General features: G+C 34.4%; 1 long non-coding RNA gene across 1 annotated transcript; it reads left to right on the top strand.

Annotated features, from left to right (window-relative positions):
- Positions 1-1,295: 1,295 nt before the first annotated feature.
- On the top strand, positions 1,296-2,083 carry LOC140961873 (uncharacterized). The gene is made up of 3 exons (XR_012172406.1): positions 1,296-1,408; positions 1,498-1,566; positions 1,632-2,083. It is a non-coding gene; the product is annotated as an uncharacterized lncRNA (long non-coding RNA).
- Positions 2,084-23,161: the final 21,078 nt, after the last annotated feature.

Below are 23,161 nucleotides of genomic sequence, written 5' to 3'. Positions count from 1 at the left end.
ACCAATGTCAAGCCATGATGAATGCCATTGAAATTGTTTTTTCACATTCACATCATCGTTTATGTCAATGGCATATAAATCAAAATGCCCCATCATACTTTGGGAGTTTAAATGGTGATTCAGCTTTTAAAAATTTGTGGCATAAATGCATGACTTATTGTGAATCTGAAGATGAATTTGAGACCACATGGAGATATATGATTGATAAATATAATTTGGATGGTCATAAATGGTTGAATGAGATGTACAAAATTAAGAAAAAAATGGGCTACTGCATTTAGTAATGAAAGGTTTAGTGCAGGACTTTTGGCTACTTCAAGGAGTGAGGTCACAAATATGGTCTTGAAAAAAACATGTAATAAGATGAGTTCTTTGTATGAATTTGTGACGAAATACGCAAAGATTCAAGACAATTGGTGGGTAAAGGAGAAGAATGAGGATACTCGTTGTCGTCATGGTAAGCCTGCACAAATTTTGAAAAATCATCCATTGTTGATTCATGCTGCTGATGTTTATACAATTACCATATACCAGTTATTTGAAATTGAATTGGTTAATTCTTTGAATTGCAAATATGTTGAACAACCATCTTGTTTTGGTAATCATTGGAATTGGATCGAAATCAAAGTAAAATCTCATGATGAAAACTCAAGAGTCAGGCATGTGGTATTCAACAAGCAGAATTATGAAATAAAGTGTAGCTGTCATAAGTTTGAGATGGTAGGGATTTTGTGTAAGCATGCTTTGATGGTGTTTAACTATATGAATGTCACTGTTTTACCCCAAATGTTATATTTTGAAGAGATGGAAGAAGAATGTAATAAATAGAGTTAACTCTGATTTTCAAAAAAATGGCAATGGTGGTGATAGTAGTGGTCATGTATTTGAGATGGTGTTTGTCAACCAAGTAATGAGATCGATATATGATCTAACTCAATTGAGTAAATCTCATGAGGATGCGAGAAAAATATTATGTAGGTTGGTTGAAAATGCAAAAGATGAAATATCTGAACTTGTCTCGAAGTTGAGTGTAGATGATGAGAAACCGTGTGATGATATTCGAAGTGATGGAGTTTGCATACGTAACCCACTTACTGCTAGAGCAAAAGGAGTTACAAATGCAAATATTACACGACATTGGGATACATACTAAGAGCAAAAAAAAAAAAAAAAAAGGAAAAGGAAAGGGAGAAGCTCAAATTGCAAGTAAGTTTTCATTTATTTAAAATTTATTCATTTTTTTTCATTATATAGTTAATATACCACTAAGTTTGTAATTTTCTTGGACTTGCTAGGTGCAAAAGAAACCAAAATGAAAAGACAAAATTCACAATATGCGTCTACATCTCCTCAATTTCCATCTTTATTTGGACACAATCATCATTATTTTCCAGTATTCAATCAAATGGTAACACGTTCTTTTTAAATTTTTAATATTAGATGAATTTGAGCACAATCAGCACATATCTTATATTTATTTTTGTATTTTAAATGCAGTTTGGAGGTCCTCATTCATCACAATTTTGGGGGTCTTCTTATCAATTTGAGGGTCCTCATTCTTCACAAGTAAGAAATTTTGTCAAAGAAAATTAACTTTATTTACAAATTCATAAAATTTTTATATTGTTTAGGGACATGATCAGGATAAATGAAAAAGCATGAATTGTTGGTAAGGATGGTATGGTCGTTGCCAGGTATTCATATTGTTGATATTTGAAAAATTATACATTGTAATGGTTTTGAAATTTTCCTTAGAAAATTGTTATTTTGATGCATCAATAACTTGGTTTTGATGGAGGAAATGGTGGAAGCCCATGGGTTAAATGATGGTGAATGTTTGTTGGAGCAGGAGCAATGTTTGGAGGTTATTTTGCTTGATGTTCTTGTTGGAACCATTATCTTCTGCACTTTCCATCAGACAATGTTTTGAAGATTTTCAAGACATTTCAGTGGACTTTATCATGTTCTAATCTTTGGCTTGTTTAACATCGTTTTTTACATTGTTTAGTTTGATTCTTGGGGCTCAAATTGAATGATTATTATTGATACAATTTTTTTCATTTGTTTGTTTCATTGTTTTTAATGGTAACATTGATTTTCATTTCCAGCTTACTGTTGTGAAGTTCGCTTATAATAACTTTTTCTTTCAAAAAAAATTAAATTAAATAATGTTTCAATCTATAATTTGAATGTTGCATAAGAACTTAATATACTCGATAAAACAATTGAGATATGCATATATAATTAGTCTGGTAAAAGAAAGATATGTTTTTGCTTCTTGCTTTTAGTTGTAAAAGAAAGCACAAATATCAAATATTTACACCATTATTAAACTTTATCTTCATATTCTTGGATTGATATTTTACAAGGCCAAAGAAAAAAGAAAAAAAATTCTTCATCTAAAACATATATCAAATTCAGTTTTGATCACTCACACAAGTAGTCCAGTGAAATAAAAATAAGTGACACATTCACACATTTAGAGACAAAGAATATTATAGCAACAAACAACAATTATATATAAATATCGATTCAAAAGAAAACGATACATTAAAGAACAATATACAGAAATTTTGGAAATTTTGTGAGACAATTGGAAAGTTTGAATTGTCTATCTTTGGTCAAACCATAGTTGGGTTAAGAGAACATCCGAAGAGAGATTCAGAATTATTAAAAAAAAGAAAGAAAGAGATGCCACATGTCAAAAAATAAGTGGATTCATGCACTACCATTACTGGTAGGGTCGAACGTACCCTTGAATTATGCAATCTTATGTTGTATTTATGGAGTGAGACTCTTAATCTAATTAGGAGTCCCTCTCCCACAAAACATCATAGCCTTTGTAGTACTAGGACTCTAATTTCATTATATTAAATTCCCATAATATTAATGTAATATATTAATCAACTTTTGATAATGATATGTATTAATACCATATATATACACATATTTTATATCACCATATAAAATATATAAATGTATATATATATATATTAAATTAAATAACCATTAATTAATTTATAAATTAATTCCTTGGTTAATCTAATTCTAGACTCCTCTAAAACATATATGAGAATTTGTTCATGTTAATAGTCACTACTACTAGCACAATCATTTAATTAATAAATTCAAAATTCATAAAAAAATGATTCCGAACTCATTATAACTCCGATCGACTATCCAAGAGTGTCGATGTATCAATGATACAATTCTTGTTCATATAATGAAACCGAAAATTTCGAAGATCAAAATTTTCATTTACCAAATTTGGCAGCTGTCAGTTTTAGTGAACTCCTTCACAAAACAGGCAGTTCCACTCTCTTTTCTTATTTAGCAATCATGCTAACTTTCATTTCTTCCATCCTATGGAATCAGCTCATAAACTTCTTTATAAGCTTCCTGTTTGATCTCCATCAAACTATAGTCGCCAAATTCCAACTCATTGAAATTTGACTATCTCAACGGAAACACAGAATCCGATACTTTTGTGACCCTCAATGGTTCATGGATACTGTAACGTACTGTACTTTTTAACATACTTAAAATTTGCGGAAAATAAAATTTTTTCTTAAATCATTAACAACCTATCAAAATACAATTGTAAATAAAATTCTTGATCAAATATTTGAAATGTAAACGAACTTGCAACAAATAATTGTTTTAAACACAAGAAGTAATTTCCTTAAAAATCAGAGTGAATGAAATAAAATGCATAAAAAAAAAATCCTTGAAAACTAAGCGGTCCTCGGGTTAGGCCTCCGCACCGTCCGAGCCAACTCACTGGTCCACACCTCTCGTCTCTTCATATTCGTCCTCATCTGCATCGATCAAGTCTATTGAGTCTAAAGACTCAACACGTATAGACTGAGAATATCAAGTAATACATAATAAAACTACATGCTTTTTAAAGTAGTCCATACATACTTAAAACCTGAATATACTTACGTAATCATAGACGTGCCATCATTTCATAAATATTTTCATAAACGTACTTGTATCATACATACTTAAACATACATAATCATCATCATTTTGCGTAGAGATATGTTTCAAAGCAAGTGACCCATAACATAGTGCGCCAGATCAGACTAAACCACAGTACTGGGCTGGCATGGATGTCTACTACCACATACATAAGATCTTTGGTCATACTTTACCGGGTGAATTGGTCCTTGGTCATACTTTACCGCTTTCCAAACCTGATCAAAACTCGGTCATACTTTACCGGGGTGGAGAGGTCCCCGGACACGTTCTCCGGCTTCCGAACCCGTTCATATTTGGTCACAAGACAATTAGCATACTTCAAAAACATAAAATATTTTTTTTTGCACGTCGAACATACTTACATAGCGTTGAAGGCTTTGTTGGATCTCTCTTGGGCTACTGCTGCACATACATACTAATACAATAATCCAACAACTTAAAACTCCATAACTTAACCGTACCAGTCAATCTCACCACCGAAATAATTAAATAACTTATGACTTTCTAGACCACTCGGGACTCGACCATATTTAATCAACATACTAAACCATGACATCGAACCCCGAAACAATCTTGATAAAGAGTATGAACATTTCCCAAGCAATAGAAGACACGGACTTTGCTTAAATCATAGTTCAACATTACCTATTCAAACTTCGAAACGTCTAATCTTACCCTCACTAAGCTTGGACATAACGACGTATTAATACCCAATTGAGGCAATAACACATAAACTTGAAGCTCGAAGGCTCCTGAACCAGCGCTTAGCCGCTTACAGGGTAGCGCTGCAGCGCTGGTTAAGTGCCTAGGCGCTACCCCTCAGTGCTGCAGCGCTACCAGACACGAACCTTAGGAGCTGCGGTGCTCCAGATGCAGCACTGCGGCGCCAACTCTGCGCGACTCAAACTCCAAAAATCATCTTCTACCCATTTGCTTCCCTACAACTTCTAATGCAACAAAACCTTTGCCAACCCGAAACGAAACACCGAAAAGCATCTGACCTCAACCCATGACATACCTAAACGTAGCAATGATCACCCAACGATTCCCAACAAAGCCTGCAACTAATAAACTCAAGAAACATGAAGAACATATTTTATAACATCTCAGTTTATGCAGTCACACGAGAATGATCATAACTCACTCATTTCGCGTCCGAAAATTACGAATTTACTTTTAAATTGAAGGTATCAAAAAGTAATAAGTTTTATATGTTGAAAGTTTTTCAAGAAAATCGACTGAAAATTCACAGAACTCGAAATGACAGCAGACTCGATTTTGAGATCTAAAAATTTGAACCAAAATCGTTTTAAACATTTTTGCTCAAACTTTTGCATCATTCACAGATTTTTACATACAATAAGCATCAAAATGTTTACTATGACAAGATCGATGGGAAAACGAAAGATTATATATGCCTTCGATGATTATACTCACGAAACGACGAATAATGACGCGAGGAGATGCGAGAATTGATCCAGGACGACTTGTGGCACGATTCTTTCTACAAAACCAGCATGAAACTTCTGAAAATAGAGGGGAAGGGATGATATGGAGGCTGCTGAAAGAGAAGGGTTCAAGAACCCTTGGTTTCCCCTCAAAGAAAAAAAATGAACGTGTGTCTGTAATTGTGTGTGTGCGTGAATGTTTGTGTGTTTAGGTGCTAATTAGGGACTAAAATTTTTTAATTAAATTATGTGTGATAAAATAATACTAATCTAATTATTTAATCCCGCTCAAAGATTTAATAAAGTAATTTACAAGATTTAAAATTCCAACTATTCAAATTAGAATTTTTAAAAAGCTTAAAATCTCAAAATCACCTAATAAATTAAATTAGACTTTGAAATACTAAAACTTTCATAAATCATTTAAAATACCAATTTCCTTGGCATGAAACAAAATACCACATTTTCGTAAATCGCCTAAATCATCACCGGTCTCTTTTCCAAATCCCGTATCGAATATTCGCCTGAAACATAAAATACAAGAAAACATTTTAACTTGCATCAAATAAACATGTGATAATTTAAAATAATATAAATCATATTTAAAATTTAAATAAATAATTTAGCAATTTAATAAAGGCATGGGTTTTCGTGTACTGATTTTGGGCTCTACAGATACAGCTAGCCGTGGGTTCACCTCTCCATGTGATTCAGAATAACATTTATTCACTGATAGTGTCTGCAAGAACCTTTAGTCATTGTTAGCGTACAGTACGGTCCCTTCAACACATATATCCTGATCGAATCTGCAACCATTGATATATCGAGAGTTGCATATGAATTTGATAAGTGAGAACCACTTTGATAGTTCGAGGGAGGGTTGTTCAGTGCATTATCATATGATTATCCATCTATGTGAATGGACATCTCTATGTTCTTGCCAATGAAACATGGCGTTTACATCACATATACTAGTCTCAAGCTCGAGCGACCTTTGTCCTTATTTTAAACGGCTGATTCGACTAGAAACTTGTTTAGAATATATGATACACTTCCTAATGAGTTCCATGATCTTACGTTGCGACGCAGACATCATGATACCTATTATATATTTAAGGACTTTATCTATGCTGCTTTCATGGTATACATATAAAGTATAATGCAATAATCGAATAAAATCGTAAAATATTATTAAAATAAAGATTGTTTTACATCAAACTCAATAAAACTGGAGCCACAAGTTGGCTTTGCCGGACACATACTCTAACAATTACAATATGATTCATAAAACATTGTTTATTCGTTCATTTAATAATAATTATATTTATTCTAAAAATAATATACTTATGTTGATGGACACCGTAAAATGTCTATGTGAACATCATGGAAGCATTTAATATATTCTACAAGATGCTTATGTGAACATCTTACGGTGCTCATGAGGTGCCCAACTACGTACGCCCGTAGCATCAAGAGTATTTATAACATCCAGGAATTTGTGAAGATCATTTATAGGAAATGTTTTTATAACCAGATCGATGATCAAACTAATCTATATTAAAAAAGAAATCAAATCGGTAAGATCAGTTTAACCGGACATATTACTGTTAATCTAAAATATTAATATAATATATGTTAAATTTAAAAAATCTAAAAGATATATATAAATAGAAAAAAATATACCAAAATTTAAAAACTAAATAACCATATGGTAGAAACTATATCTATATTCTCAGCAGCTAAATCTCATTCAATATAAAGTGAGAAAAAACTGGCAAGAAAATCATCTTTCATTTTATTGTAAAATTTCGTCTTCATAGATTTCATTGCTGAAACGGCTCGCAGCTAGTGATGGTAGAAATAGATAACATCAAAAAAAGTTGAATAAATTTAGTCAACACTTGTAAAGTTGTGTCAGTAATGTTAGAGTAGATGCCCTGCAAGCCAACTGCTGACTAGGGATTTTATTGACTCAGTTGTAATAAACAATCTTTATTTTAATGTAATTTAACTTTTAATGGTTTCGTTTCACTTTATCTGTATACCCATGCGATCAGCATAGATAAAGTCATTGATTATGCTTTAATACAAATGAATCGTAATTCGATGTTGAAACTCATTTGTAAACACTGCATATTCTAAATTCGTTCCTAGTCGATTCAGCCGCCTAAAATATGGATAAAGGTGGCTTGAGCTCGAGACTAGCATATGTGATGTTATGTACGACGTTTCTTGGTAAGGGCATAGAGATGTCCAAACATGCAGGTAGGTAGTCATATGATGATTACACCGAACAACACTCCCTCGGACTTTCCATGTGGTTATAATTCATCGAGAAGATAAGTCCGTGGTTATGATTGTACAACATTAGTCCTTACGACCCGAGACAACACTGAGGCTCTATATGCTAGGACTGTGCTTTGACTCGTTTACCGGCTCTAGGAGAGTCATCAGGTGGCGAGGTTGGGTACAGTTGTGACACATATAGGAGCCAGTGCATTGTAGTTGGGGATTCTCCGCTTACCTACGGGTATGGATATTCTATGTGATCTGATAAAATAATAGTGCGTGGAATCTCTGGCCAGAGTATAAGATGTACGTTGGAGAAAGAGTTCTCCAGTAGTACATGCGATGCGACTATTTATATATTTCACATAGTTATCTAATTATTATGCAACCCTCGATGAACCAATGGTTGCAGATTTGATCTTGATATATGAGATGAATGGACTGTACTGTACGTTAATCATAATCGACTGGTTCTTGTAGGCACTATCAGTGATACCTAGGGAATTATGGGGCGATGCTACTAGACTCTCTTACCATGATTCGATTGAATCAGAAATATGATTTCTGACATTCTCATGATCAATTGTTGATACGTAGAATTGGGAAAATAAGGGTAAGCTCGAATAAAAGATTATGTCCTGAATCACAAGGAGTTGTGAACCCACGGCTAGCTATATCCCTGAGCCATTGAAGGTCCCACAAGCACTGAATCGTTTGTTCCGGTTGCGAGAATAAATTCAAGTAGTTGAATTTATATTATGATATAGTAAATTCAAGGAGTTGAATTTATGATAATTAAATTTTGAGAAAATAAATTCAAGGAGTTGAATTTATGAGATAGTAAATTCAAGAAGTTGAATTTATGAAATTTGGAGATAATAAATTCAAGGAGTTGAATTTATAAAATTTGAGAATTTAGTTTATTAAACTCAAAAGTTGAGTTTATTAAATATTAAATTTTGGAGGTGATAAATTCAAGAGTTGAATTTATAATTTAAATATTAAATTCAAATGTTGAATTTATTATGGATTTAATTTATTAAGCTCAAAAGTTGAGTTTATTAAATATTAAATTTTGGAGGTAATAAATTCAAAGAGTTGAATTTATAATTTAAATATTAAATTCAAATGTTGAATTTATAAGGGATTTAAATTAAATGTAATGGGTATATGTATAATGGGTTTGTAGGAGTACAAGATCAACATACATATTATTAAGGTTCTTAATTGGACTTTAAAAGATTAATTAATTAATTAAACTAGTTGGACTATAATAATTAATTGATGAAGCCCATTAAGTATTTAATTTTATTAATGGTCCCAAAGCTTATATATGTGTGTATTAGTCTTAAGGTTAAAAATAATTGATTCACAATTTTTCGAAAAACCTAGCCTCCACTAGATTCCAATTTTCGAAAATCTATTCCCTTTTCCTCTCAAAATTTCTGCCTCCATCAAAAGGGTTTTTGTTGAGCCGTATCTCGTTTTTAATCTCTAACGTTAAAACTTCTTCCAAATATTCTCGTGCTATGGAAGATGAACAAATCTTGTAGTCGTGGACCTGATTAGGAGGATTAAAAAGGAGATTTGAAGAAAGTTCGTAGGGAATTCATCAAGAGCTAATTCCGCTAACCCCGGAATAGTTGGAGCCGTGTGAATCTATCATCAAAGGTATAAAAGTTTAAACTCCCTATGAATGTTTAAATTATAAAACCACACGAGTGTCCAAAACAAATATATTTTGATTGTCAAAATAAAATAAAAATTTTAAAACTTTCGCTGCGTTTGGGTACGAGAAAACCGAGATCCAAAAAGTAATTGACTGAGAGCCCTGGTCAAATATTTAGTTTAATTGAGGCGAGGATGCGGACGGGTTTTGAATTCAGGGAAGGAATTGGGAAGACATCCCCACCCCTGTCTCGACCCGCGTTTTTGTAATCCCTACACCATAGATGCATTGGTGGAATATCGTATTCCTCCAACAATTTTCTTAGACATCATATTCATGATCCAGGATAATTCAGTGCATTGCATATTTCACATTGTTGCAACATAAGATAACCGACTGTTGGTCGTCTACATGTTCCATCGATAAATGAGATTTTATTTTCTGCATAGGGCAAACCAACATAGCTCTACTCCAAACAACATAATTCTTTACTCGAGTCAATTGATCGTGAGTCAGATTCATACCTGGAGTAGTCGATGGATGAACATATATTCATTGAAATTGCTCATATTCGATATAACGACATCAAAAAATAAAAATTTAATTGAATCTTCCACCAGTTAACTGTAGTTAAAGTAGCTCGCGATCTACACCGATCGTGTGAAGCAATGGAATGAAATCCATTGGTATCGAACCTAAGCACCGGTATCATGTTAAAGTTTAGTGTGAATGGAACAAAGAAATTCATTTTAGAAGGAAAAAAGCTGAATTTCAGATACAATTGTTCTATGATTGATAAGAGCTAGTTCCACTAATACGTAGAACGTAAATAATAAAAGTGCAAAAGTAAGAAACAAATTTTCTACTATACTCAACATTTATTAATACAGAACATACCATAGTAGGTATCCAACAAATCAATTTGTAGTTATTGCGATATATTATGTAACACATTATTTATTTATCAATACATAACATATATATTCCCGTGTCTTTAAAAGTTAGGCACATTTACCCCATTTACAGTGGCTTTTATGCCTAATTTTTATGAATATATTTTTAAAAGAAGATTAATGCCATGTAATGGATTGTCTGCGCTTCTCGAATTCACAAAGGGACTAAAAGCTATTTGCCTACAAAAAGTTATATATCGTGAATATATTGGTAGTTTTGTATATTTCTTTTAGGGCTTTTTTTTTTTTAATGAAATCGGCTGTCTGACAAGTCAGACAAGAGCAGTAGTTAACCTCTTAAAAAAAAAAACTGAAATTTATGTGTAATGATGCTAACTAATAAAATGAGCGTTGGTATTTTTGGGTCATAAATATGAAGGTTATAAATATGGAAGGTGAGCTCTCGTTCGTGGTAGAACATGGCTGACGTGCAAAACCAAGCACTTGGGGAACATCTAAAATCATAGAAAGAACGTTACAAGGGCGCTGGAAGTTAGTTCTGACGCTCTCTTTCCGATGCTCAAGTCAAATTCTGGTTATCAAAATATATATTGAAAATAAGTGTGAATTCTCATCAGAAAATGAAATCAAACCTGATATTTACAGGGAGAAAAAGTTACAAAAAGTCAATGAAATATTGTTAAATGTATCTCCCCCAAAATGAAAAAAATATATATACAATTTTCTCATTTTTTAAAGAAAAATAAATGTATCGCCCCCAAAATCTTGAATTTATATTATGCACGTATGTTTATTGAAAATTGATATTACAACCAAGATGTCATTATGGCTTGAGTTTCTAAATTGACTTCAATTTGATTTGTACAATATTATTAATTAGGTTTCGAGCGCATACGTAGGTGTATATAATATTCTTAATACATATACACTGTAAGTTGACCTAGATAAGTTTCACCGGAGTTCTTAGAGATAGCAACTGGGGGCGGTTTTAGGACGAGTTGGTCAATCCAAAATCCGCCACGCGAAGGAAAAATTGGACCCAGACCCACCTCGTCTTATTTTTGGTCGAACCTGTTATATATTAAATACATTTTTAATTCTAGAAAATACAAAATAAAAATAATAAAAAAAATTAATATATTAATCAAAATTAAATCAAAATCATAACATTTTAATAATAATTAAGTTAAGTACTCGGACATTAGTTAATACATGTAAAGATGAAATGAAACTCTGTAGAAATCGAAAGAGATCCATTTCTGATAAAATGAGGTAAAAATACAATCTCTCCAACAATAAAGGAAAATGAGTGGTATATCTCACCAGAATGCAAAAGTTTCTGTCTAACTAAGCTAAAGACGACATTTTATCCTCCAACAATATAAAAACATAAATATATTATTATAGTTATATATATTGGGATGGGTCCAGGGTGGGCCCAATAAAACCCGTGATACGTCTCGCACGTGTTTCTACACCGTTGACCTTGTCTAGACCCATCCCGCTACCCGTTTGATCGGGTCTAAACTTGTCTCGAACGATATTGGTAAATGCAAGGTTGTGTTAAAACCGACTTATTTCTTTTCTTGAGAGTGTTAAAATGAAGTTGAAAATTATTATCATGACACCATATAACGCAGGCAATCTATATAGAAATTTTATTGATTTAAAATGATTACCAACCATATATAATTTCCAATCTATATATATGCAAATACATAAATTACAATTTTTTTTCAAGAATATGCATTGGCATATGGTTACCCCACGCGAACTTTGAACCTTTCGATGACAGCCGTCAATTTTAACAACTAATTTTCAGCTCAAATCAATGTTAATCCTTAATTATTAGCGCATCAAGTCCACTTAATTAGAATATGTGCGTAGGGCATATTTATCACTCACAAAGTAAAGTTTCTCACTTTTGTGTTGGAAATGGATTATATAAAATCTTTCAATTTGACTACCATCTCTTATTATTATTTTTATAATGTAGGAGCCTACAACCATTATCTTTCAGTGCATACTAAGTAAGCTCTCAGGCTAACACAGTAGCATGAAAGTCGTGTTAACTATGTATACCGCATTTGAGCAGGTCTTATGCAACAGGCTCGTCCGAAAAGAATTAATAAGAGGAATTGAATTTCTAATCATTGGTCAAGAGCTCACTTATTCCAAAATCTCATTTTTGGGATGTAACTTTTATATAATACTAAAATTATATAATATATATTGGTGTAATCTAAATTTTATGTGGGAACAATATTGTTAATTTTGAGAATCCAATTGTTATAAAGTTGATCATAAATTTATTTGAATTTTGTCCATTCAGATAGTCAAAGAATACAAAATCATGTATATGTCCATTTCAAATCATCAATCCAATTACATTGTATTATATGTCATTAGGTTAGTTTTCATCTAGGTTCAAAAGAAGCTAAATCAACAATCAAATATTATTTACTTTTTATTATTCGATTTCAAGCGACAAATTTTAACACGTTAAAGCTAAAAAAAACGAATTATACGAGTGTTGAGAAGGTGTCTTCCAAGCTGGCTAGTCAACGGGGTAGGCGAGGAGTAGTTAAGAATTTGTCATTGGTCATAAAAAATTTGACAGGCTATCACCAGTGGTAGGGAGATAAGGAGAAACTAACAAACCTATGCTAAAACGTTGGGTGACAGTTGGGAGAAAGGAGCTTCCAATAGCTGGTTCCCAAGGCATGCTTAAAGGAGTCCAGCAGCAGAAGAAAAAAGGCTCTCTCTTTTTCTCGAAGAATTCTCTGAACACTCTCAAGGATACAGAAGGAAGAAATGGAGGGAAGATCACAGCAAGAAAGAGTAATTAGGAACTATAAGATAGATTGAAGGAAGAAATCTAGTCCGTAACTCCTTATCTTTACATGTATTTGTAATTGACTCCCCTTCTTGGATTATCAATAAAGATTGCTACTCTCCCGTGGATGTAAGCCACTTTGGTTGAACCACGTAAATGCGTTGTGTCTCCATTTTTTTTTTTTTTTTGGTTTGTTTTACTGTCGCTTTATATATAGCACAGAACTTGTGCATGTGTGCATTCTCGATCACCACTATGTATCAGCTGAGATCAAGAACGGAGGCTGGTCCTTGTATGTTAGTGACATCATGGTGAATTACTCTAACAAGTGGTGCCGTCCGTGGGAACCAAACCCATGCGATGAGTTCAATGAAGTATGATATCGACAAATTCACCGGGAAAAATGATTTTGGTTTGTGGCGGATCAAGATACGTGCAATCTTGATTCAACAAGGTTTGATTGGGGCTCTTATCGGGAGGGTGAATCTTTAAGAACTGAGACAGGAAAGGCCAAGACCGAAGATACTCTAAAAGCACAAAGTGCCATCATCCTATGTCTAGGAGACAAACCACTACGAGAAATAGCTAAGGAGAAGTCAGCCTCTACAATGTGGCTGAATTTGGAAAAGTTGTATATGACTAAGTCTCTGGGAAACTGACTCTATATGAAACAACGTCTATACTCATTCAAGATTGGGGAAGGAAGAAGCATAGGTGATCAGATTGATGATTTCGTGAAGATTCTCGATGATCTAGAAAACATTGAGATAAAGTTAGAAGAAGAAGATAAGGCACTCATTCTCTTGAATGCCCTTCCTAAATCATATGAGAACTTCAGGGATGCTATGTTATATAGGAGAGACCAAACCATTACTCTGGAAGAAGTACAATATGCTGTACAAGCTAAGGAACTACAAAGAAAACAAAGCAACCAAAGTGAACAAACAGGGGATGTACTTATAGCTCGTGGGAAATCTGAAAAGAAAACATACAAGGGACCAAGAAACAGATCAAGGTCAAAGAGCAAATCAAGATTTAAGTGTTTTCAAAGCCACAGGGAAGGTCACTTTAAAAGAGACTGACCAGAGAGAAAAATTAGGCCTCAAGACAAACCAAGATAAGAAGCAGAGGCAGCTGTTGCCTCTGAAGGATATGATTCAGCAGAAGCTCTGGTAATAGCAGATCAGAAACCTAGCAGTGAATGGATATTAGACACTGGATATTCATTTCACATGTGCCCTACAAAAACATGGTTCCAAGATTTAAAAGAAACAGAGGAGGGATTTGTTCTCTTGGGAAACAATAAGACATGTAATGTCCAAGGCATTGGAAGCATTGCACTGAGGACACACGATGGACAAGACCTTGTGCTTCGCCAAGTCAGGTATGTACCAGAACTAAAAAGAAACTTAATTTCCCTTGGTACATTTGACTCTAATGGCTATTCATTTAAGTCTGAAAATGGTCTGTTAAAGGTATGCAAAGGTTCTATGGTAATAATATAAGCCATGAAAAAACAATCATTGTACTTTCTGCTAGGTAGAACTATAGTCGGAGGGACTGAGATTGTACCAAAAACACTAGACAAATCGAACCTATTGCATCAGAGACTAGGTCATGTAAGTGAGAGAGGTCTAGTGGAACTAACTAAACAAAACCTACTATGTGGGGATGATGAAACTTAAAATTAATAATTTATTATATGTTAAAACCTATTTTTTAAAATTTAAGTTTCATTCAAATTATAAAATTATGTTATTTTAGTATTGTGTGTTTATATTTAAATGTCTTACTAAATATGTTTTATTTTCAGGTTTTCTACGTGTTATTAAAATAATGATAACTTAAGCTAGAGAACTCAAATGGAGGTGATTCAAATATGTTTGAAATCCTTGAGAAATTATCTACAACTTTACAGAAGACATGATTGCCTAAAAAGTTGGTTAAGATGATCAAATTGTGAAATTATCAAAAAGAGGACAAATTTACTTTCACCATGACCAGCATATAGTAAAAAAATCATAACTATTTCAATATTTAACCAAATGAGGTGAACCAAGTAACCAAATTCATCTACAGACAATTCCCCACATGTTTGCTGTTTTGAGCAGAGTCAAATTCGGTGATTAAAGTCGTGGAACAAAGCATTGAAAGAAGGGACAAGGAATTGAAGTTGGAGGAGACAAAGACTACTATTACAACTACATTGCATTAATAAAATTTTTGACCCTTTCTCTCAATTGGCCTATAAATAGAGGTCTTGTGCTAGCTTGAGTATCATTCTATTTCATTGTAAAATATAGTGTGAGTGTGTATAAAAGTTCTAAGTTCCAATATATTTTTCATTTTCCAAATTATGAGTGATGTTTTTAGTGTTGATCAAAAGTAAGTTCATGGAAAGCTAAATCTATTATGTCAAGGTGAAGAGGATGAATTCTTGGTGAAGTAAGATTGTTTATATTTTGTATATTCTTTCTTTATTTCTTTTCATTTTGCTAATTTCTTTTTATTGTAGGTATAAAAATGAATTATTTGTTGTTATCAATTTACATCAAATGCTTGATACCATTGAAGTGGTTATCTTGATTTGTTGTTTAATTTTGATACAATAAATATTTCATCAATTATTATTGTTATATTATACATATATATATATACGATAGCGTGGTTCTGCCAGTTGTTCTAAATGAAATATTATGATATCTAACCATCTAACATTTACTTTATCGCAACTAACTTTTACTTTCCGCATCTAACTTTTACTTTCCCGCAACTAACTTATTAAATCATATATTTCATTTAGGCAATAGCGTGGCTCTGCCGGTTGTTCTAAATGAAATATAATGATTTAATTTAACATTTATTTTATGCAGTTATATATTTATATAGTTATATATATAATCATAGGTACCATATATAAAATATCGATGAATTCGGTATTTTATATAGTGGGAACTATATTATATTATGTGTGTGTTTAAATATTTAATTTTCTTGGAACCACTATTTATGGTTGTTTCCTTTGTTTTACTTTTAGTTAAACAATATTGCATAAACCAAGAATAAATCCTCGAGCCTTGACAAAATTTATAATTTGTAAACTTCGTTTTTGCATTTGGTAATCTATAAATTAATAAATTTAAACTTAAAATAACCTCTCTGTATATCGATCTCGTACTTACGAAATATATTACTTGCAGACAACCTACACTTGGGTGAATTATAATTTAAGTAGTAGCAAGGGATAAGATACAGTACATAGAATTTTGTGAATATTGTGCTTTAGGGAAGTCTAAAAGATCTGACTTTGGTGTAGGCAAACATAACACAAGCAAGCCTTTAGAATATGTTCATTCTGATCTATTGGGTCCCTCAAAAACAGCAACACATGTGGGTGGAAAATATTTCATATCCATTATAGATGATTACTCTAGAAGGTCTTGGGTATATGTCCTAAAAACTAAAGATGAAGCCTTCATAAAATGTAGGGAATGGTTACTGGCAAATGAAAACAAACAAGGGACAAAACTTAAATATTTATGGACTGAGAATGGCCTGGAATATCTTTCAGAGCAGTTTCAAGAACTTTGTAGGTCTCATGGTATTACACGAAATAAAACTATTGCTGGAAATCCACAGCAAAATGGGGTGGCAGAAAGATTAAATCGCACTCTATTGGAAAAAGTTAGGTGTATGATTCTGAATGCTAAGTTGCCAAAGTCATTTTGCGGAGAAGCTGTAACTACAACATGCCATTTGATCAACCTCTATCTCTCAAGTACAATTAATTTCAAGACACCAATGGAGATGTGGAAAGGTGTTCCAGCAGACTACTCGGGGCTTAGATTCTTTGGTTGCTTAGCTTATGCTCACATCAAACAAGACAAATTGGAACCAAGAGCACTAAAATGCATGTTTGTGGGTTACCCCGAAGGGGTAAAAGGGTACAAAGTGTGGAACATGGAACCAAATGGCCTAAGGTGCTTCAACACTAGGGATGTTACCTTTGTGGAAACCGAAATGGGATATGCTAAAAAGGAAGAAAGGAAAAATATGAGACCCGAGCAACAATATAATTCACAAGTTGAGGTGGAGCTGCCACAATCAACTTTACAACCAGAAACTGAAGACTTGAATCATTCATTCAAGCACTCAGATAATTCAGTGGATCATAATCAACCCGGAGATGATTTAAGGAACTATGCCCTGGCCCGAGATAGGAAGAGAAGAAAAGTTAAAACCGCTGAAAGGCTAGGCTTTGCAGACTTGACATGGTATGCGCTACATGTAGCAGAACAAATAGATACCTATGAACCATCATCATTCAAGAAAGATGTGACTTGTAGAAGAAAGGAAAACTGGCTAGAAGCTATGAATGAAGAGATAAACTCACTAATAAAGATCAACACATGGGAATTGATACATAAGCCAGCAAGACAAAGAACGCTGGGTTGCAAGTGGATTTACAAGCTGAAAGAAGGAGCTGTTGGGACAGAAAGTATGAAATATAAAGCTAGGCTGGTTGCCAAAGGATACTTACAAAGGGATGAATAGATTTCAATGAAATTTACTCCCCTGTTGTGAAACACCCTTCAATCAGATTGATGCTTGCCTTAGTAACTCAGTTGGACTTAGAACTGGAACAACTAGACGTCAAAACCGCTTTCCTTCATGGAGAATTGGAAGAAGTCATTTACATGGACCAACCCGAGGGTTTTGTAACCAACAAGAATAAACACAAAGTGTGTCTGTTGAAGAGATCGCTTTATGGACTAAAACAGAGCCCTAGACAGTGGTATAAGAGATTTGGTGACTACATGATAAAATTAGAATTCTTGGAGCAAATTTGATAGCTGTGTATATTTCAGAAATGGTGGGGATCGAGCCAGGACCTTCTTGCTATTATATGTTGATGATATGATTGTCGCAAATAACAGCAAGAAGGAGATTCAAACACTAAAGGATCAACTGAACTCTGAATTTGAAATGAAGGATCTAGGGGAGGCAAAGAAAATCCTTGGTATGGAAATAAAAAGGAGAAGAGACAATGGCAGATTGTTTCTTAGCCAAGCTTCCTATCTACAGAAATTACTTCAAAGATTCAATATGCATGAATCTAAACCAGTGGCTACCCTACTTGGACAGCACCACAAACTCTCATATACTCAATCCCCATCAGACGAGGCAGAAAGTGAACACATGAACAAGATATCATATGCAAGTGCAGTTGGTAGCATTATGTATGGAATGGTATGTAGCCATCCAGACCTCGCCTATGCTATAAGCATGGTCTCCAGATTCATGTCTAATCCAGGACACAAGCACTAGGAGGTTCTAAAATGGGTTCTAAGGAATGTTAAAGGAGAACCAAAATTGGGACTAATGTTCAGAAAACAAGAAGGTGTAAGCAATCCAAATATAGGCTTCGTGGACTTGGACTATGCAGGAAATTTGGATACAAGAAAATCACTAACTGGTTTTATATTCATGGTGTATGGAACTGCTATAAGCTAGAAGGCAACACTCCAACCTGTAGTTGCTTTATCCACAACGGAAATTGAATACATGGCTGTAACAGAAGCTATCAAGGAAGCCTTATGTCTTAAGGGAATCACAACGGAGTTTGGGATAACACAAGAGAAGGTTGCGGTGTATTGTGACAACCAAAGTGCCATACACTTGACTAAACATCAAGTGTATCATGAGAGGTCAAAGCATATAGATGTAAAACTACATTTTGTTAGAGACATCATCTAAAAAAGAGAGGAGAAAGTGGAAAAGATCTCAACTGAAGAGAATCCGACAGATATGTTAACAAAGGCGTTACCACCGGCCAAGTTCAAGAATTTCCTTGACTTGGTGCAAGCCGTGGAATGTAGTTCAACATAGCGAAAGGGGATGGAGAGCAGCCATCTTGAAGACAAGGTGGAGAATTGTTGCGAAGGTGTCTTCCAAGCTGGCTAGTCAACGGGGTAGGTGAGGAGTAGTTAAGCATTTGTTATTGGCAATAAAAAATTTGACAGGCTATCACCAGTGTTAGTGAGATAAGAAGAAACTAACAAACCTATGCTAAACCGTTGGGTGACAATTGGGAGAAAGGAGCTTCCGGTAGGCAGAAGAAAAAAGGCTCTCTCTCCTTTTCTCGAAGAATTCTCAGAACACTCTCAAGGATACAGAAGCAGGAAGTGGAGGGAAGATCACAACAAGAAATTAGTAAGGAACTAGAAGATAGATTGAAGGAAGAAATCTAGTCTGTAACTCCTTATCTTTGACATGTATTTGTAATTGACTCCCCTTCTTGGATTATCAATAAAGATTGCTGTTCTCCCGTGGATGTAAGCCACTTTGGCTGAACCACGTAAATGCGTTGTGTCTCCATTTTTCTTTCTGGTTTGTTTTACTGTTGCATTATATATAGCACAAAACTTGTGCATGTGTGCGCTCTCGGTCACCACTATATATCAGCTGAGATCAAGAACGAAAGCTGGTCCTTGTATGTTAGTGGCAGCTTCGTGAATTAATCTAACAACAAGGATCTAAATCATGTTGGTATCACATACGACAACTTGAGATAATAATATGAAATTAAATTATAAAACTAGACACCGAGATTTAGTTGAAAAACCCTAAAAATTATTAGGGTAAAAATCAAGGATAAGATGAAAAGAGTTCCACTAGAATATTTTATGTTGTACAACCACTCACTATGTTTCCAAAGAAAACATATACTCTTTTAATACAGAAGAACAACCACCTACAAATATTATAGAAATAAGTACTCAAATGCTATAAGATGAGAGAAAGAACTCGATGAAGGGATGCTTGAATTATGAAGGAATGCATCTATTTATAGATGCAATTCTTCGTTTGAACGTAAGAACCTTCCGCATGTTTTCATTGTCTGAATCAAGATGCCAATTTCGTTTTTTCCACTGCAATTGATGACCCGAATTTTCCTTATAATTACCCGAATTTTCCTTATAATTAATGCATGTATACCTCTGCCGACATTTCTCCCACTTGGAGATTTGATTGAAAATCAAACACATCTCCACACGTTTTTTCAATCTTGTCATTTCCTGTTGCTTACATTTCCACTAGGCCACTTGAGGATCTTGTAGGACCGATCGTTTTCAGCTTTACCCAAAGCTATAGCCGGTGATAATGGTGCAACTCAAATCTTTTAAACCACACAGAAGCTCAAGCACCACGGTTCGATCGCTCTACCAAGTAGAGACAATTATTGCACCCACCAATCTCCCTCCCAATAATTGCACTCCTTGCAATCAATGAGAATCGAACCCGTGACCTTGGCTCTGATACCAATTGTAAGACTGAGCGCTTGCCGCTTTACCAAAAGCTATAGCTGGTAGTAATAGTGCAACTCAAATCTTTTAAATTTCAAAGCAGCTCAAGCACCACAGTTCGATCGCTCTACGAAGCAGGGATTACACCCAACATATCTACACCACTCAAACTTATCAATTTTCACTGGCTTGGTCAAAATATCAGCTATGTTATCTTTTGTATGGATCTTCTGCATATCGATACTTTTTTCTTCTTCTACAACTTCCCACACAAAGTGAAATCGGACTCTAATGTGTTCCTCCTGAAATGAAAGGCTTGATTTGTAAGCTCTAAAAATTCGAAAAACGTAACCCGACTGCATGCAAATCTAGTGTTTTATTAAAATGTTAATTTAGTTATTTTTAAATGCATGGTTATGACATGATTTCATGATGGTGTGGCATGGTTTATTAAGATTGCATGTTATAGGGCTTCTAGCAGTATTCCACGCTCGGACGAGGAACGGCAACCGGGGACAGTTGAGAAAAAATATTTTTATTAAACAATTATTTTTAATTATTTAATATATGATATAATTGACATGTAAATTTTGAAAATGGGCCCTTTGTAATATTTTTATACACCGAACCATATTTTAAATCAGTAGCCGATTTTTAGCAAAATAGAGGATTTTTTGAGGGTTCTGGTAACATTTTTCAAAACGTACTTAAACTAAATAATTTACAGGAGTGTAATTGGGCCTAATGAGCTTGTTTTAATTGGATTTTGGGCCTAGACCTCTATACCTTAATATTTTAAACATAGGCCCAGTATCTTATTAATTGTGTATCATATTATTTCACTCCAAAACCCTAACCATCCCCTCTCTCATTCGGCCGCACCACCCTAGAAAAATAGCAGCAGCATTGATTCATTTTTTTGCAAGAAAATTTCAGTAGAAGCCTCTCCCGATTTTACATGGCTTTTACATGAAAAATATGAGATTTCTTCACTTGTTTCTCACATTTTTTGTTTTGGTTTAAGGGACTTCTAGCTTTGTTGGTAGGGGACGATTTAGAGAAGGTTTAGAGGAGTTATAAGTGCTGATACCATAGCTGGATCAAGGTTGTGTAGGGGCCGATCATGTTCTTGCGTTTTGGCGCATATGGCGGCTCGATCGGGTGAGGAAGGGAGAGCAGCGTGCATGGGCTAGGCTTGGGCCATGTTTTAGGTTCTGGTGTGTCTGATTCGAGGCTTGGGAGGGTTCATGGGCTGCTGGTCGTAGGGCATGGCTTGAATCGATCGAGGGAGTCAAGCTAGTCGCGTTATGTGTGGCGAGTTGGGTAGGCCAGCGTTCAGGAGATGTAGCCGTGGGTTAGGTTAGTGAAGGAGGGGGATCATGGTTTGGTCTTGGTCCCATGATAGTTGGCTAGGGGCTGGTCCGTTGGGTTTTGAGCTAGGATCGAATAATTGAAGCCAAAGGTGCATTAGGGTTTGTCTCTTCTTGTGCAGAATTTTCCAGCAGATGGTCGAGGGCTTTTGATGGTCTTAGGTGGTCGGAATTAGGTTTTTTAAGGGTTGGTCGTGTGTGATTAAGTCATGGTTTAAATTTGAGAAAATTTGGCTGAGTTTCGAATTAAATCGAATTAAAACCGGGACCCTGATCCAAGTTTGAATTATAATATTTAATGCAATGCCTCAATTTATGTCTAAGAAATGATTAAAAATATGTTTTAAGGCGTTTTGATAAGTTCATATGTATTCGGATCGAAATTTTAAGGTCTAGGGTTAAAATGGTCAATTAGGGTTTTCAGGGGAAAATGTTCATTTTGCACCCGGGTTATGTTAGTAGTCCTGGCAGTGCCCTGATAACTGAAAAAAATGCATATTTAAAATGTATATGTTAATTATGAATATGATTTTTTATGAAAATGTTGGAAAATACGTTGCATGCTTGGTTTTAAGAAAATGTATGTATATGCATGAAAATTAAAAGTGATGAATATGATGACATGTTTTTGGAAGGAGGTGAATCAATTGTCAATAATACGAACAGAAACATGTAAGGCCAAGGCACAGTAGAAAGGTAAAACTGGCGCTTATGTCCCCGCCGCTGGGTACCGCGGTTATATATAGATGGATCCATCGACCTAGAGCTGATACGAAAGTCACAACTAATTATCTGAATTCAATAAGGAAAAATGTACACGTATATGATGATACGATATGACACGATTTGATATGACTCAACATGTTTACGTTCATGTTTACAATTTCAAGGATCGTGAAACTTATTTTAATTCCAGTACTTTTCACTGTTGCATGATATGTATATGTGTTTGTTATAACGGTACAGGTGTGTTGAGTTTTTAGAATCACTAAGTGTGATTGATGCAGGTGAGCATGATTTTGAGGAGACTAGAGGTGCTGAGTATTGATCTGGCGCTGGTGGAGCACTTTAACTCGAGGACCTTGCGTTCTTCCACATCTATGATAACAGTAGACTTCAGGATTTGATTTACTGCAGTTACTTTTNTATTTATGTGTGGACGCCTATTTCGGTCAAGGCTCAAAAAGAAAATTTCAAGTAGCATTTCCGGTAGTAGACATTTCAGTTGGTATTAGAACAAGGGTTCTTGTAGAGGGTTGTGCCACAGCCAACTTCAGAAGCTCAGTCGTCAAGTATCAAGTCTGTAAGTTTACATGTTTTAAATGTTTTAAATAGTTTTAATGT

Source organism: Primulina huaijiensis, chromosome 16 (assembly GCF_012295235.1).
Source record: "Primulina huaijiensis isolate GDHJ02 chromosome 16, ASM1229523v2, whole genome shotgun sequence".
In the NCBI taxonomy this organism is placed as follows: Eukaryota; Viridiplantae; Streptophyta; class Magnoliopsida; order Lamiales; family Gesneriaceae; genus Primulina; species Primulina huaijiensis.
The sequence above is the reverse complement of the archived record's forward strand: the minus strand, read 5'-3'. Positions and strand labels throughout refer to the sequence as shown.